The 16999-nt window shown below is 40.2% G+C and overlaps 1 protein-coding gene across 3 annotated transcripts in view; it reads left to right on the top strand.

Moving 5' to 3' along the window:
- Positions 1–2879: 2879 nt before the first annotated feature.
- The window catches only part of CTNNB1 (catenin beta 1), a 41109-nt gene continuing 26989 nt past the window's right edge, over positions 2880–16999 (top strand). For all 3 annotated transcript variants that reach the window (XM_032161976.2, XM_032161974.2, XM_032161972.2), the window contains exon 1: positions 2880–3083. The gene's annotated coding sequence lies outside the window, so the exon portion shown is untranslated. The remainder of the gene's footprint in view (positions 3084–16999) is intronic.

Below are 16999 nucleotides of genomic sequence, written 5' to 3'. Positions count from 1 at the left end.
AATAGGGTTGATTAACAGTTATAATTTTACATTAATTTAAGAGACTTAATCAAATGGAGCCAGTCATCCATTTCCCTCTCTCTAAGGGAAGCTCATTGTCTTAGGTGCTCAATAAATGTTTAATTAATGGATTTGATAGAGTTAAGTATCCTAAAAGTGAACGAACCTTCTTTACAATGCTGGCATATTTCTGTGATTCATATTCCTGTCTAAAGTGTGAAATAATCTGGGCTTTTTTTTTTTTTTCTCTTAAAGGTAATCAAAAGCCTCTGTTTTAGCGAAGGAATGCCTTACATTCAGGTTCGATCTACCACTGCTTTATATGCCAGTGGCCTGATAGCGTCAAAAGAAATATCTTCTCTTTTAAACTAGCTGGAGACACTTTTGTTTCTAAGAACACAGCCTAAAAATTAGAACCACTTGTCTGTCGCCATTTTATAAAACTAATTTATGTCAAACCCAGGGTGACTGGCTCTAGAAGGAAAAGGCATAAAACAGATGACCAACTGTTTTTATGAAATGTATTGTCCAAGGTCAATTCAAAAAAATTATTTAACAAAATTACTTATTTTACCAAACTCAGGTATTTTGATAATGTATCTTTCTTTGATCGAATGATAGTGTTTGTCTTCATTTCATAGAAGTTATTCATCTCATATTTTTGGTGAGACAACTAGAACAATTTCTGCTTTATGAAACATGCAGATAAAAATTGGGAGCAATGTTAAATTTAACTAACTTGCTTTAATGCTAGTCAACCAGTAATTCTTCAGTACACTTAATATGATGGGAAAAACAGCATGCTGCATTGTTGCAAATTTTACATTTTCTTTAATAAAATGTATTTGTTTACAGTGTCAGTAGGGATTAAAAACCATAATTCTAAATTTAAAGTATTTAAATTATAGAAAAATGATTCCATTATTTTAGTAATGGAACAGAGAAATACAAATATAGAAATGTTTTTATCCTTTAGATCTTCTAATGGTGCAGATATTTCTTAACCAATTTCAAGAGTGCCTTATTCAACAACAAAAAACCTGCACATAGAAAAAGCAAACATGTTTTTTTTAAAAAAGCCCTGTAAAAGTGGTTAATCTGTCGTCTGATTTTTAATGTATGACTTTAATCAACTGTATATTCCTTAATTCTGCAAATGACAATTAAAATTAGGAATCAGTACCTGAAAATGCCATTTATACTTTTGAGTTTATATTAGAAACACGGTTTTGATGAAATACCTTTTTCGGTTCAATCTTTTTGAATTGTGACCACAACCAATAGCTATACTTAATTCTACAGAATTAGTAGGAAAGATACAAATGAGAAGGTCTTTCTAGACAATGGATCTCACTGAACATCATCATCCTAGTGTGTAGACTTTTTCCACTGCAGTGGCCCACATGTGCTATGGTGACAGACGGCAGTTGGCATTACCACTTACATAGTAAAATATCTTTAAGACAAAAATAAAAGTTATTTAAAGAATATGCTGGCCCTGAAACATGAGCTATGCCTTAAACTACATATCCTACCTCCATGAGTGAATGAATAAGTGGGTTTTCTGCCTGCATCTATGTGTTAAGACCTATCGTTTGCTTGTATTAATTGTAGTCCTGGGATAAAAGCACAGAGGTAACTTTCACTGTTGCTTTTTGTACTCTCTCCAATGTTTTGGAGGAAAAATAAGCACAAACAATAGCCTAGAGAAAGTGAATCGATCATAATTGTTGCAGCTTTGACAAACGTCAATTTTGCTGGATTACAATGGGAAACATTTTTCAGTCTATTGAAATGAATTACAAAACGTTTTTAAATAGAAAATTAGTTAAAAAAATTAGAGGCTGCCTAATCGATAGCTTTCTCCATAAACATACCTGGATTTCACAAATAAGTAATACCGTAAAAATCTTCTTCTCCAAAGAAAAATCCCCACAAATAAATCTATTGATACCTAGTGACAAGTGGAACCAGATAAAAATGGAATCTATAAGAATTAACCTAATTGACAGCGCTCTGGAGCTAATCCATTTCCATTAGTTATTTGTTCACAGTAGGTACTCAAAAGGACTTGTTGAATTGCGGGCTTGGCGCCCATTCTACGGAGAGTTCACAGCCTTCGTGAGTGGGGACAGAAGGCGGCTCGGCCCGGTGATTCTGGTCGAAATTCAAGCTGAACAGCCTGCTGAGAGGTGGGATCCACCATCCGGACAGTGGGGGGCTTTGGGGGTGCTGTGAGACTGGGCTGCGACCCAGGTCCAGCAGCGAGTGTGCGACACATACCGCAAGGTCGGCGAGGCCCCCTAACCCGCGCCCGGCCGGGAACCCGCAGACCGGCGACGGGGCAGCGGCGGCGCCCAGGAGCGCCCCAAGACGGGCGGGCGCTGACCCCGAGCCCCTGCCGCCGCCCTGGCCCCGAACTTCCGCCCTCCCAGGACCGGTCCTGTCCGCCCCGATCGGTCCCCGAAGGCCAGGGCCGAGATGCCACCTTCCGCAGGCCGCGGGAAAGGCGCGCCGAGTCCTGCAGCTGCTCTCCGGGTTCGGGAAACGCGCGGGGCGGGGGCGTCGGGCTTGGGACATGATAGGATACCGGGGCCACCTTCCCCAACCCAGGCCGCGGGGGCCCGGCCTTCTCGATGCAGACCACAGCGCCCTCACGGGCTGCCCTCAGGTCCCGCGCAGCGGGCAGCCGGCAGCCGTCACCCCGGGGAGCGTCCGTGGGGTGCCCAGGCACCCCACCCCGGCCCGGGGCGCTCAGACGGCAGCAAACTGCTGGGCGGCGCGGGGACTACTTTCACCGCCCTCTCACGCCCCGCCCCTTGTCCTCGCGCGGCGGAACGCTCCGCGCTGCGACGGCGGCGGCAGGATACAGCGGCTTCAGTGCGACTTATAAGAGCTCCTTGTGCGGCGCCATTTTAAGCTTCTCGGTCTGTGGCAGCCGCGTTGGCCCGGCCCCGGGAGCGGAGAGCGAGGGGAGGCGGAGACGGAGGAAGGTCCGAGGAGCAGCTTCAGTCCCCGCCGAGCCGCCACCGCAGGTCGAGGACGGTCGGACTCCCGCGGCGGGAGGAGCCTGTTCCCCTGAGGTGCTTGGGCGCTCCTTTCCTTATTCTTCCGGGGCTGCTCCCGCTTCCTCTCGGAGCCAAACTTCGTAGCAGGCGCGCGGTCCGGGCGGCGGGCTGGGAGCCGGGCTGGGCGCAGCCGAGAGTCCTGGGGTTGGGAGCGGGGAGCTCAGGTGGGGGACGGCGGGGGCCGGCCGCGCCCGGGGCGCGGAGGGCGGCGGCCGGGCCCGGGTTCCGGTCGCGCTGCCTCTCTGGGGCCCCGGGGGCATCGCTTGCGGGGAGGGGGCGCCGCGGGGGCGCGTCCAGGAGCCCGGATGGCAGGCGGGGGTGGGGGTGGGGGTCTGTAGTTTCCGTCCGGGGCTCTGGCCTTGGCCGAGTTTGGGGGAGGGACCCTGTGCCTCGGGATGCGCCGGGCCCGTGGTGGGGGGCGGGGTGGGGACGGGGGGCTCCGCCTTCTCAGCTCCTGCGGCGAGTTGGGGTTCGGGCGCTGAGGCAGAGAAGCCACCCTAAGTCCCATCAGTCCTGGGGATCGGACCAGTGGACTTTCTCTTAAGATTTCCTCTTTCGTTAAGAATAGAAGTGTTATTATTATTATTTTTTAATGCTCTGACTATGTGAGTTTGAATCGAAGCAACTTTAATCCTTAGAGCAACTAAACTCTTAGTGCAGCCTGTGCGATGCGTCAGTAGGGTGTGCACATAAAAAAATCCATGTCTTGCACCTATATTTTAGCGTACTGTGCAGGTGAGTGAAAGCAGTGGGTAATGTACTGGGAGTCACGGATTTATGGTAGTGGGTATGAGACCCTGGTGAAATAAGGGGGTGGAGGAAGGCGAAGGTGATGACTTACTGTTTCTTACCAAGTGAACTGCAGGATTCAGCCTCTGACTCAGACCGCTTCGAGAATTTTATTCGTAGAAATAATTTAAATTTATTCAAATACTTTGATGGCAGCTAAAATTGAATTTTAGAGCACGTTTTCTTTTCAGCGGAGTGAATTTTTCCTTCGCTCCAAAACTGGCCAAATGGAATTCGAGCATTGCAACTTCTTTCAGTGTTTTGTCTGGAGAGAGGACTTTGAACCGAGACTTTTCGAAGTTAAATTCCTATAGCCTGCTTCTGAATCTGCCAAGCTTGAAAGCTTTGGCAGTTGGGTGTAGTTGTTGCCTTCGTTCTCTTCCCTTTTGGAGGGAGCATTGTCTCATACTTTGTATCTTCCAGACATCTGTGGTCTTCCCCCCTTCCCGGCCCCCCACCCCTCGAGTTTGTGAGTGGTGAATGAAGAAAGACTAGGCTGCTGGTATGCAGAGGTCGGCAAAAGGAAATCGAGGAGTGGTTTTAGTGAAATGAGAGCTTTGTATGATGAATAATGGTGGCTTAGGCTAGACATCAACTTGAAGAGACGGCAGCATTTCCTTTCATAAAGTCTAGGCTAATGTTTTTCAGATCGCTAAGTTGTAGTTTGTCTGGAATTTAGGAAGCCATTTCAGTATTTGTCACTTGGTGAACGAACATTCAATACCTTCAGATGTCTTCGTGTTGACTTGTATTGATCCTAAGAAATATTAAATATAGTCTCAAGTGTTATTTATGTTATACTGCTGGTTTATTCTCTGCTTAAATTATTGACATAATAATAAATTTCTACTTTGGAGGCTTTTCGTTTGAACTAAGGCTGTGCGGCATTTATTTTACTTTTATATTTAAATCTTTGAAAAATCTGTGATTTAAAAAAAAAGTACCCTTAAGGGTTTGAGAATGTCCTTTCACACCAGACAAAATTTGGTTAATTTGCGCCCAATATTCATTACTTTGACCTAACCTTTGTTCTGAAGGCCGTGTACAAGGACAAGGCCCTGAGATTATTGCAACAGTAACTTGAAAAACTTTCAGAAGTCTATTCTGTAGGATTAAAGGAATGCTGAGACTATTCAAGTTTGAAGTCCTGGGGGTGGGGAAAAATTAAAAACCTGTGCTAGAAAGCTTAGTATAGCATGTAACTTTAGAGTCCTGTGGAGTCCTGAGTCTCCCACAGACCAGAACAGTCATTTAAAAGTTTTCAGGAAAAACCAACTTAAAAAAAAATAAGGTGGCTAATTAAAAAAAATGAAGCATTTAACAGTGTTCATGTTTCAGAGTATCGAAGAGGGGTTTTTTAAACTGTTATCTGATTATTTCCTTTACCAACATGATATAGAAAAGTGTATTTCCAACATTAAAATTTATCAGACTGAGCTTACTGTTCCTGTTAATGACTGGAATAAAAATTGGCATAAATGAGTGTCTGTATGCTTGTTTTAATAACACCACCACCAAGATAGAAAACGAGGAGGCAAGTTTCTCCAAGGGTATTTTGAAATGTGTTAGCAAAACTATTGCAGATACTCTTTTTTGTTATAGGGTGAGGTGGGGAGAGGCGCATGCTAAGTATTGTTGAAACTAGGGATGTAGAGAATTAAAAGTTTGAATATAATTATTTTGTAGTTATAAGTAGCAGTGAAATTAAATCTGTTGCAATAGACTATAGAAGTATATTTAGCCAAATGAAACTTCAGTGTTATTGAAATGAAATAACACATCTGTCCTGTTACAAGATTATTTTTATTTCTCTTGTGGTTTCCTAGCTGCTGATAATCAATAATTGTAGATGAGTAGGTGGTTAAGTTTTAAGTTTGTGCTTTGAGCTTAGTCGGAAGCATGCTTGACTGCCAACCCGGGGCACAAAGGATGAAGGCTTTTAGAACTGGACAAACTTCTAACAAAAGGTATTTGCAACTCTTTTGTAGTGTGTCATGTTCATTTGTGACATTGTTTTTGAAAATATGTGTTAACTTAGTTTTCTTGTAGCCCTCTTTTTATTGGAACTGTGGTATCTATTGTTGAAACTGCTTGACTGAGAACATTTTTATACCATAAAAGTAAATAGTAAACATAGCCCAGGAGCTGCTTCTGGTTTGTCAATCGTATGTAGCCGTTGCTTCCTTGTACCCTCATTGAGAAGATACTGATTTGCAGATTCAGTTGCCCTTCTTTAACAGACTATTTATGTAATATTGGAGTTGTGATTGTGATAGGTAAGTGGGCCAATCGGTTAAAATAAATGCATACTTCTCAGGTTTCACAAAAGGAAAATAATATGATTTGTGTTGATCTAAATGAGTAGGAGTTAATGCCTATGGTTTTTCATCACTTAAATTCAGGGGAAAGTTCTTTATTTCCTCTGTTTACTTAAGAATGCTGCTTTTGTGTTTCATGCAAGACTGAGCTTGACTCAGTTTGAAACCTAGGCTCATCTGTTGAGGCCTGAACCCTGCTGTCCTTGAAATATGCATATAATTTGCTTCCTCCCTAAGGAAAAAGAAGCTCTTGAAAGATAAAGTCAATCACATTAGGAACCCATTTTTAGGGTTTAGCCACTTTTTTTTTTTTTAACTTATGGGCATCTCTTCTGTTAAGAGACATTCCCCACTCTGAAAGTTTCCCTCAAGCCTGAAGCAGCAGAGTGAGTAGTGTTGGAGCATGTTTTCATTGCATGCTTGTGTCATGTTGAGTGCCCTCCAGTGGATATAGTATAATGCTTGTGATTTTTTTTTTTTAAATTCCAAACAAGTTTATGTGGGATATATTTATGAATAGTTCTGATGAGGGAGAATCAGCTAAGAAACCTTTGATTTCTAAAATAATTCATATCATTACTGCTAATTAAAATACAGGCTTGAGAAAATGTTTTCTCAGCCAATATTTGCAGTGGAAAAGTTGGGAGGTTTTTTAAGGTCACTTTGAATAGGCAATTCTGCTTAAATATATCATAATGATAAACCAGAATCTCAGTATAGTACTTTAGGAGGTAAAAGATCATAATGTTCATTTATATTGATGAATTACAGCAACTGAAATTCTCAGAAAAAATTAATGAAAACGTGAATTGTCAGTTTGTCTAAAATCAGTCACAGAGTAAAATGTAAGTGCTCAACTTGATTATATTAGGAAATAGATAGAAATAAGGGTAATTGAGCCAGTGTATGTGACCTAAAATATAATGCCCTTAGTGACCATAGGGTTGGTCTCATTTGTACATAGTGGTGGGCCATGATGAATTTTAAGTGTTTTGCCCTTTGAATTTTTCCTTAAAGGGCTTTCTCTAGGCTCCTATGTTAAAGTTCATGGTTTTTCTGTTAGTAATATTATTTTCTGAAAATCCATGTTTCAAATCAGAATCTAATTAGCAACAGGAGTGAAGCTTATTCTAAATTAGCTTTTGGAAGTTAAACGGTCAGCATATGGAAATTTTTCAGGGTTTAGATTTTTAAAAATTTGTTTTTCAGAATATGTTGCTGGAATGAAAACGTTAGCGTAGGGAGGGAAAATGACAGTTATCAGTGATTGCTTTACTTTGCCTATGGAATTCAGTGTAATTTTGTGGAAACATTGGTATATGATTTTTTACTACTTAAGAAATGTATTATTGCTATATTTAGGGGGTTTTGGTTTTTTGTTTTTTTTTTTTTAAAGGCAAGAATGCCTCAAGTGCTTTATGTGAATGATTATTTCAAGATGGATTAAATATTCCTCCATCAAGGACCGTACTTGTAAATCAGTGATTTCCAAGTTGGTGCTTAGTATTTCCAGCATTTACTGTCTATAAGCTTCTGTTCTGATTTTTCAAGTTTTCTGAGAAATGAGAGTAGGCTTAAAAGTTCTTTGAAAAATTATGTACATACAACTTACTGAAAAAAAATTGCTACAGGGGACTTAATTTGTCTCTTGAAATGGGCTACTTGCCTTCATTAATGTAGCATACTACAATTTGATGTTCAAGATACGTTACTAAGAATAAGATCGCTTTCAGAAGCCTTACATAGGATTGGTCTTACTACATTGTAGTGGGAATGGCTACTCAAATGTCTCCAGGGCCAGTTAGGTATTGGGTAAATGGGACCATGCAGACTATTAAAAACTGAAGTGCACATGAAGCAGCCAGTCATAAGCAGCTCCAGCCACTGTGTGGGAATACAGTTTATGTTGCCAGATCATCTGATTTCTTTCCCCTAAGTGGGAAATCCAGATCGATGTACATCTCTTGATTTGCAAGTGTCGGTGAACAAAATTTATATTTTAAGATGCTGTATTCAGCACAAATTAAATACGCTTATTTGCTGAATGCTGCCAGTTTGTCCCTCTGCGGTAGTACCATTTGAAGTACAGTGTTTTCATAATGATGATTCTATGAAATGACTGGTTCTGTGAATGTACATAATTTAGCAGATAACATTGTTAAATTATTAGGTTTGTATTTATTTAGGCACTTGGGAAATGCCTTGTGTCAATTGATTATAGATTAGGAACTTAAAAGCAAGATTTATATTATCAACTTATTTGTGAAGACTGGGAAACCCACATTTTTAAAGTTAGGAATTAAGATGGCCAAGCTCAAGGAAAAAGGGGAGAAGTAACTTTCTTATTACTCGACCATCTTAAATAGAGTTCTTTAAGTGTATTTTTAAGAGGTCTCAAAACTTAATCTGAAGGGACTTAAAATGCTGGACAAATTCTGTGTATACAACTCATGTCAGCCCCCAATTTTGCTGGTCTTTAAATCATGTCCTTTTTACCAGAAGTTTGCATTTCTAAGCTAAACTATTACTGTTAGACTAGATCCAAAACTTAAAAAGTTTAGGTAATTAAAAATTAATTGAATATGTTTTACTTAAATTAATGGCAAATGGCTTTTTGGCCAGTTTTAGTTTATGTAGGCAGTTAAATCGATTTTGGTTAAATCTTTTGCTGCTAACAAGGTATTTCCAGAATTTGAAAAGTGGGGTGGCCGGGTGTGGTGACTCACGCCTGTAATCCCAGCACTTTGGGAGGCTGGGGAGGGCGGATCACCTGAGGTCAGGAGTTCGAGATTAGCCTGGCTGATGTGGTGAATACAAAAATTAGCCAGGCATGGTGGCAGGTGCCTGTGATCCCAGTTGCTTGGAAGGCTGAAGCATGAGAATTGCTTGAACCCGGGAAGCGGAAGTTGCAGTGAGCTGAGATCATGCCCCAGCCGGGGCAACAGAGTGAGACTCCATCTCAAGAAAGAAAAGTGGGGTGTTTAGTCTTCAAACTCCGTGTTTAAGTGACTGGACTGAAAATGTAAATCATAGGCCGGTGTTGGTTTAAAAAGCATCATCTGAAAATAATGCTATAGTCTGCAATTATTTTTATTACGATATGATGGTGTAAAATACAAGCAGATCAGTGAACCTTTCATGAAACATTAATCCTAAAGGCATTTCACCCCCGGTCTATCCCACAATCCATGAGACTTCGTGGAACCACTGTAAAGCTTCTTTTGTAATATCCCAGAAGTTTCCTACCTCTGGTATCTTTTGAGCTTGTTGAAAAGGCTTTCCCCCCACTCTTTATGATGGTTTGAAGAATGTGAACATCTGAATGATGCTGGGCTGAAACTGCTTCATAACACTTCCATTTTCTCCCCTATTTATTTCCATCTTTTAATTTTTTCACTAATATCCCCACGGTTTTACTTCTGTTTTAGTAATTCACATGTTGCTGGACTAATACTTTCTTTTTATCTGACTTGTAACAGATATGTTAAACCGTTTAAAACTTGGGGGGTATTTTTAACCTACTTTAAGTTATTTCAAGTTAATCAGTCTACATGGCATATAAACCTTATGATTAATAAATCTTAAATGCTGGTAGCTGAGTTGGAAGCCAGAGATGTACAAAAAAGCTGAAGGGTTAGGTTTAGTGTGATAAGCTTCTCTTACAGGGTTTTGTAATAGCAGAAATAGATATATGCATATGTATGTGCATATATATAGCATACCTTATTGGACGTCCATATAAAAATGTGTAAGAAGTTAAATTTACTGCACAATTTCTTGGGAGTGCAATTTGAAGATGATCTTAAGTGGTGATAGTAGTTTGCTACACTGAGGGATAGTTGTTGCAAACTGCTCCCAATTTTCCTTTACTGTGAAGTAAACTGAACAGCTGTAATAGGGATTAGGAACTGTACTCCCTCTCTTTCTTTTTTAAGTATAATTAAGTGGTTTGGGGGTAAGGGTGTAGGAAGTGAGTGTCTTTGAAGTTTTGCATATACTACATGAATGCCACATGTATAAGGGAGGAACAAGGGATTCTTGGAAATATTTTTCAATCCAAGTAACTTTGGAGGCTTCCAAGTGGAGTTCCATTCCCCTGTGTAGAAAAGTGCTGAGGTAGACCCTTAAATTCCTTTCTGAGCCATTGAAAGAATGTCCTCAAACTTCGCTTATGCTTTATAGGTCATTTAGATACAAAAGTTACAAACTGAATGCTATTTAGGAAACATAATACACTGACATAGCGCTCTTTAAATAGATTATAAATTTAGTATATGAATTTTCTGGCATTTTGCTGAATTTTATTGTTTAGTTTTCAAGCCCAACTGTCTTGTTACTTTGTATATCATAGTTGTCCTCCGTTGATCACTGTTTCCTGCTTAATTGTGCTGTCATTTTTCCTGGGTCCTGATTCAGAGTGTCAGCATTCTGTTCCCCATAGAATAAGAAATAAGAGGCTAGAAAGTTTAGAGATGAGATATCTAGGAATGCCAGAAGATCAGGGGTCACCGTTGAGGCAGAGTAATTAATTATGGTTAAAATGGTGTTGCTGATAAGTGGGTGCTGGGAAATATTAAAATTTGGTTTTTTAGAAGAATACTTACTTCTCATGCTTGAAGAGCACCCTCATTATATGCTAAAGGGCCTCAGGTTTTTCCTTATTGCCATTATGCCGCAGATTCTGTTACATTTGTCTGAAAAGATCTAAGACAGAAGGGCTGTTTAATACCTTCCCTTTTCTCCTGAACTTCCCCTCTCCTCTCCCCCATCAGGAGCCAAGTAGGAACCCCTTCACCTTGTTACCATCAAATTTCATCAATGGTCTGTCTTTACAATGAAGGAAGTAGTACTGCATTCTGGGCAGAGGCCAATCCTGAGGCATGCTTTTTCAAGGACATTGTTACTTTAGTTACACTGGCTCTTCTGTGTGAACTCTCATCCTCCAGACTCTAATCCTGTTGCTTTTTTTGGTCCCCATCTCCCACCTTTCATCATCTGAAATCCATTCATTGTAACTTCTGGAACTCAGTCGTTAGAAAATCCTTTATATTCTCAATCTGTTGTGAATGTTCGTTTCTTTCTTATTCCAACTGTAACCTAGCCTTCTCTCCAAGAATGTTACTTCCCTTGCAGCTCTCTCAAGTGGTGAATTTTTCCCTTCTTGCACACCTTATAACACTGAACTAGGAAGTGTGTGGACTAAATGTCTGCTTTTGTTCCTTATTGTCACTTCTTGATCTTTATTTTCCAAAACTTCAAGCTTTGACTTTCATGTGATCAAATTATACCACCCACTGCTCGTCTTTATTTCAAGCACCTGCAAACCTTCCTGGGTCATTCACATCCTTCCTTGTTCACTTTATTAGCTCTTGGCTCATTGTCACTGTCTCTTATTTCTGTCATAATTCTTGGTGACATCAGTATCCATGTAGAGCAATACTAGTGAAGATGTGGTCTGGTAACTGTTACCTGTATGAATTAAGATAAGGAGTTATGCCAGAATATAAGTCACCTGTGTCACTAAGTTTACTGTTTAGCTTACTTTTTTTGTAGCAAGATTTTGATGAAGGACGCAGTATGTTGATTTACAATCTGGTACAAACTTTGATGTAGAAGATGCTTCCAGTATCCTGGTCTCTTAGTTCCTTCATTTCTTCTCCTCCAGTGATCTTACTTTCTACCCTAACTCAACTACACATTCCCATTGTTATATCCTAGAATATTTTATCTTTTATCAGTAACTCTGCTCCCTTCCCCCAATCTCATTTCAAGCATCCCACTTTCTAATTCCTCTAGTAAATACGTCAGCTCCAACAGCCTATCAATCCCATTGGGACCTACAGTTTATCTATCCAAGCTTTTCCCTGTTCCTCACCCTCACTTCTGTACAGCTGAAGTTTCATACTGAATTATAATCACTTTCTCATATACACGTTTAACAACCTTGTCCCTCCCTAGCTTCATGCCCAGTGATCTCTTGTATCTATGACCATGTCCTTTATCTTCTCCTTTGTCACTGGATGAACTGTAGCCTTCCAAGATAAGGCCACCCAGTTCATTTGTACAGCAGATTCCATCCCTTCTTGCTCTCAAGAATATTACTGTGGTATCTCTCTCTTCTTGTATCAGTGGTTTTTCCTACTCTACTGGCTCTTTCCATGAGCAAACATGGTATTATCCCATTATAAAAAATTTTTTTCTCCCTGTCTCTCCTTTCACTCACCACCTCAGTCTCTGCTTCTCTTTCCAGCAAAATAACCTTGAAAAATTGCTTTATGTACTCTCGTTTTCTTTTGAACCCCTACCAGTGATCACCACGTTATAAATTTGTAGTTGTCATCTCACTTAATCTGTTAGTAGTATTTGGCACCATTGCTACAGTTGCTTGAAAGGCCTTTTCATTGGTTTCCAGGCCACCATGTCTGTTAGCAGGTTTTCCTCTTACTTCACTAGCATTTCTTTGTTTTTTCCGTTACCTTTCTGACCTCTGTTGGAGTGGCTGAAGGTTTAGTCCTTGAATCTCTCCTTTTTTGTTGTGCATATTTACTCCAGTATCATAGCTTTATGCAGATGGTATTTACATCTATTTGCTAATGATTTCCAAGTTGATATCCTTAAACTGATATCCAGCTATTTTTTGTTCAGCATTTTGGATGTCTAAGAAGCTTCTCAAACTTAATATATATCTAAAACTGATCTCCCGGTTTTCCCCAGAGCTGCATCTTAGTCTTTTCTGAAATGCAATTCTGTCTTTCCGGTTACCTAGCTTAAAACCTTGCAGTTCTTGACTCATCTTTCTCTCATACCCCGTATCTACATTCTCTCTGCAAACCTTGTCTGTTCTCCCTTCAAAATAAAGTCGTGTCATTTTATGATGGGGATACATTCTGAGAAGTGCATCATTAGGAGATAATCATGGTTGTGTGAACATCAGAGTATACATAGACAAACCTGGATGGTATAGCCCACTACACATCTAGGCTATATAGTGTGGCCAATTACTATAATGAATACTGTAGGTAATTGTAACATAAAGGTAGGTATTTTTATCTAAACATATTGAAACATAGAAAAAGTACAGTAAAAATATGGTATCAAAAATAAAAAATGGTACAATTGTATAAGGCATTTGTGATGAATGGAGCTTGCAGGATACGTTGCTCTGGGTGAGTCAGCGAGTGACGAGTGCGGGAATGTGAGAGACCTAGGACATTACTGTACACTACTGTAGACTTTATAAACACTGTACACTTGGGCTACACTACTTTTTTTTAAGGTTTTAAAAGACTTTTTTCAATAATAAACCTTAAATTACTGTCACTTTTTTACTTTATGAATTCTTAATTTTTTAAACGTTTTGACTCTTGTAATAACACATAGCTTAAAACGCACATTGTACAGCTGTACAAAAAATTTTCTTTATATCTTTATAAGCTTTTTTATATTTTTAAAATTACTTTTTACCTTTTAGCTTTTTTGTTAAAAAGCTAAGACATGGGCCGGGCACGGTGGCTTACGCCTGTAATCCCAGCACTTTGGGAGGCTGAGGTGGGCGGATCACCAGGTCAGGAGATAGAGACCATCCTGGCTAACACGGTGAAACCCTGTCTCTACTAAAAATACAAAAAATTAGCCGGGTGTGGTGGTGGGCGCCTGTAGTCTGAGCTACTCGGGAGGCTGAGGCAGGAGAATGGCGTGAACCCAGGAGGTGGAGTTTGCAGTGAGTGGAGATAGCGCCACTGCACTCCAGTCTGGGCGACAGAGCGAAACTCCGTCTCAAAAACAAACAAACAAAAAACTAAGACATGAACACGTTAGCCTAGGCCTACAGAGGGTCAGGATCATCAGTATCACTGTATTTCACCTCCACATCTTGTCCTTCTGGAATGTCTTCAGAGGCAGTAAACATAAATGGAGCTGCCACCTCCTGTGATAACAGTGCCTTCTGGAATACCTCTTGAAGGACCTACCTGTGGCTGTTTTATAGTTAACTTTTTTTTTTTTAAAGAAGTAACAGAAGGAGTGCACGCTAATGATAAAAAGTATAGTAAGTACATAAACCTGTAACAATCATTATCATTATCAAGTATCATGTACCGGACATAACTGTATATGCTATACTTTTTTTTTTTTGAGATGGCATCTCACTCTGTCACTCAGGCTGGAGTGCAGTGGCGCGATCATAGCTCACTATAACCTCAGACTCCTGGGCTCAAGTGATCCTCCTACCTCAGCCTCCTGAGTAGCTGGGACTACACCAGGCACCCCACCATGCCTGGCTAATTAAAAAAAAATTTTTGTAGAGACAGGGTCTCACTCTGTTGCCAGGGCTGGTCTTGAATTCCTGGCATCAAGTAATCCTCCCACTTTGGCCTCGCAAAGTGCCAGGATTACAGGCAAGAGCCACCATGTCTGGCCCACTGTACTTCTATACAGCTGAAGCACAGTAAACCTATTGTGGATTCGTTTACACCAGCGTCACCACAAACACCATGAGTAGAACATTGTGCTGCGATGTTACGATGGCTACAACATCACTAGGTGATAGGAATTTTTCAGCTCCATTATAATGTTATGAGACCACTGTTGCATGTGCAGTTCATCATCAACTGAAATGTCCTTATGTGATGCATGTCTGCATATCCAAAAATATTAATCATTTCTCACTGAAGCCATGCCATGCCATCTTTTGCCTGTATTATTATTATTCAGCTTTTATTTTAGATTCAGGGTGTACATGTGCCGGTTTGTTAGAAGAGTATATTGTATGATGCTGAAGTTTGGGATACAGTTGAACCAGTCACCCAGGTAATGGGCATAGTACTCAGTAGATAACTTTCTACAATTACTCCTCCTTCCCTCCCTGTTCTTGTCTCTGTCTGTTGTATCTTTATGTCCATGTGTACCAAATGTTTAGCTCATTCTTGTAAGTGAGAACATGTGGCATTTGATTTTCTGTTTCTGTGTTAATTTGCTTACAATAAATAGTCTCCAGCTGCATCCACATTGCTACAAAGGACATGATTTTGTTCTTTTTTATAGGCTGCATCATATTCCATGGTGTATAGATACCACATTTTCTTTATCCAGTCTACCGTTCATGGGCATTTGGGTTGATTCTATCTTTGCTATTATGGATGGCTTTTGCCTATATTATTGGAAAGGCCTTCTAACTGGTGTCCCTGCTTATACCTTTTTCCCCCTTAAATATGTTTTCAACATGGTAGCCAGAGTAACCCTTTTTATAACGATAAATCATGTAACTTTTTTGTTCAGAAACTTCCAGGGCTTACCATTTCATTCAGTAAAAGCTCAAGCTCCTGTATAGTCAGACCATATCTTTCATCACCTGTTACTTTTCTCCTCTCACTCTTCATTTCAGCCTTTTTGTTTTTCCTTAAACTGATGAAGCCTTCATGGCTGATGTCAGATATTTTGCCCATTGAGATCTTCCTCGTTGACTCAGTTGCACTTGGTCATATTATTTTCATTTGTTTGGGGTATCTAATCATAATCTGAAAGTTGGCTACTTATTTTTCCCCCTTTGAGGGTCCTTGTCCTGTTTTTGTATCCCTTATAGCCAGACAGTATCTGGAACTTACAGGTGTTCAATAAAGTTTTGTTGAATGAATATTCTGGAATCACCCAACCTTTTTTTTCCCCTCCACTTATTTTTCTTCTCCCTTTCATGTCCTGAAAGATGTCCTGTGTATATGGTTCCACTTATCACTCTCATCCCAGTTTGTGATATACTATTCCATTATATTACTATTATTAATACAATTCCAATGAACTTGCTTTTGCTGACTTCACCACTGGACCTACATGTTGGCCAAATGGATACTTTATAATTTTAGTCTTGATGGACCCCTGCATTTGGCACATTTCTTACCTCTAGCACAGCACTGTCCAGTAGTCTACACTTTCTGAGACAGTGGAAATGTTCAGTATCTGTGCTGTTCAGTTGGTAGCAACCAGCTACGTGTGCCTATTAAACACTTGAAATGTGGCTGTGTGACTAGTGGCAATTGTGTTGGAGAGTAGTTTTAGAAACTGCTGTTTGTCTTACATGGCACTAGATTTAGTATCACAATCTAATTGTGCAAGCCAGATAGGTAGGAGTCATCTTTATTCCTGTTATTTAATTTTTCTCATCTACTATATCCAGTTCATCACATCAACAGAGCCTGTTGTTTCTGCCTCCTAAATATTTCTTCAGTCTAACTACTTCTTGTTCCTAGTGCCACCACCATCTATCAGCTGGAATATTGCTATAGTTGCCTTACAGGTTTCCCTTCTTTCCTGTTCCCTTCTAGTTTTTTGAATTATAGTCAGCACGAGCTTTTAAAAACTCAAAAAAGATTGCATTATTCACCTGCTTAAAACCTTTCATGACTTTCAGTGTCATGTAGAATAGAAAACACTTTTCTTACCAAAGGCTAGAGAGCTCTACGTGATCTGGCTATTTTTAACGTTTCATTACACTCACCCTTTTCCTCTATAATCAAATTACTTTGATCTCAAGGGTTAGTTCTTTAAAGATGATCATGTTCTTTAATGACTTTAGGTTTTTGTGTGTGATTTTCTATTTCTGGGATGTTTCTTCTCTGTTCCTTACATGCTGGCCCTTTTGCATTCTTCTTCAGGTCTCAACTTACATGTTACCTTCAAGAAGCCTTTGACCACTCTAAGTGGGACCTTCCTTCCACTTCTGCTGTGTAATCCCACTCCCTTCTCCCACTTGTTAATTAGTTACATACTTTTTTGTAATTGTTTATTTGGTTGCTGTCTCCCTCCCAAGGCAGGGACCATGTCTGCATTCTG

Source organism: Hylobates moloch, unplaced genomic scaffold (assembly GCF_009828535.3).
Source record: "Hylobates moloch isolate HMO894 unplaced genomic scaffold, HMol_V3 SCAFFOLD_8, whole genome shotgun sequence".
NCBI lineage: Eukaryota > Metazoa > Chordata > Mammalia > Primates > Hylobatidae > Hylobates > Hylobates moloch.
This window is presented reverse-complemented; position numbering and strand designations above follow the sequence as displayed.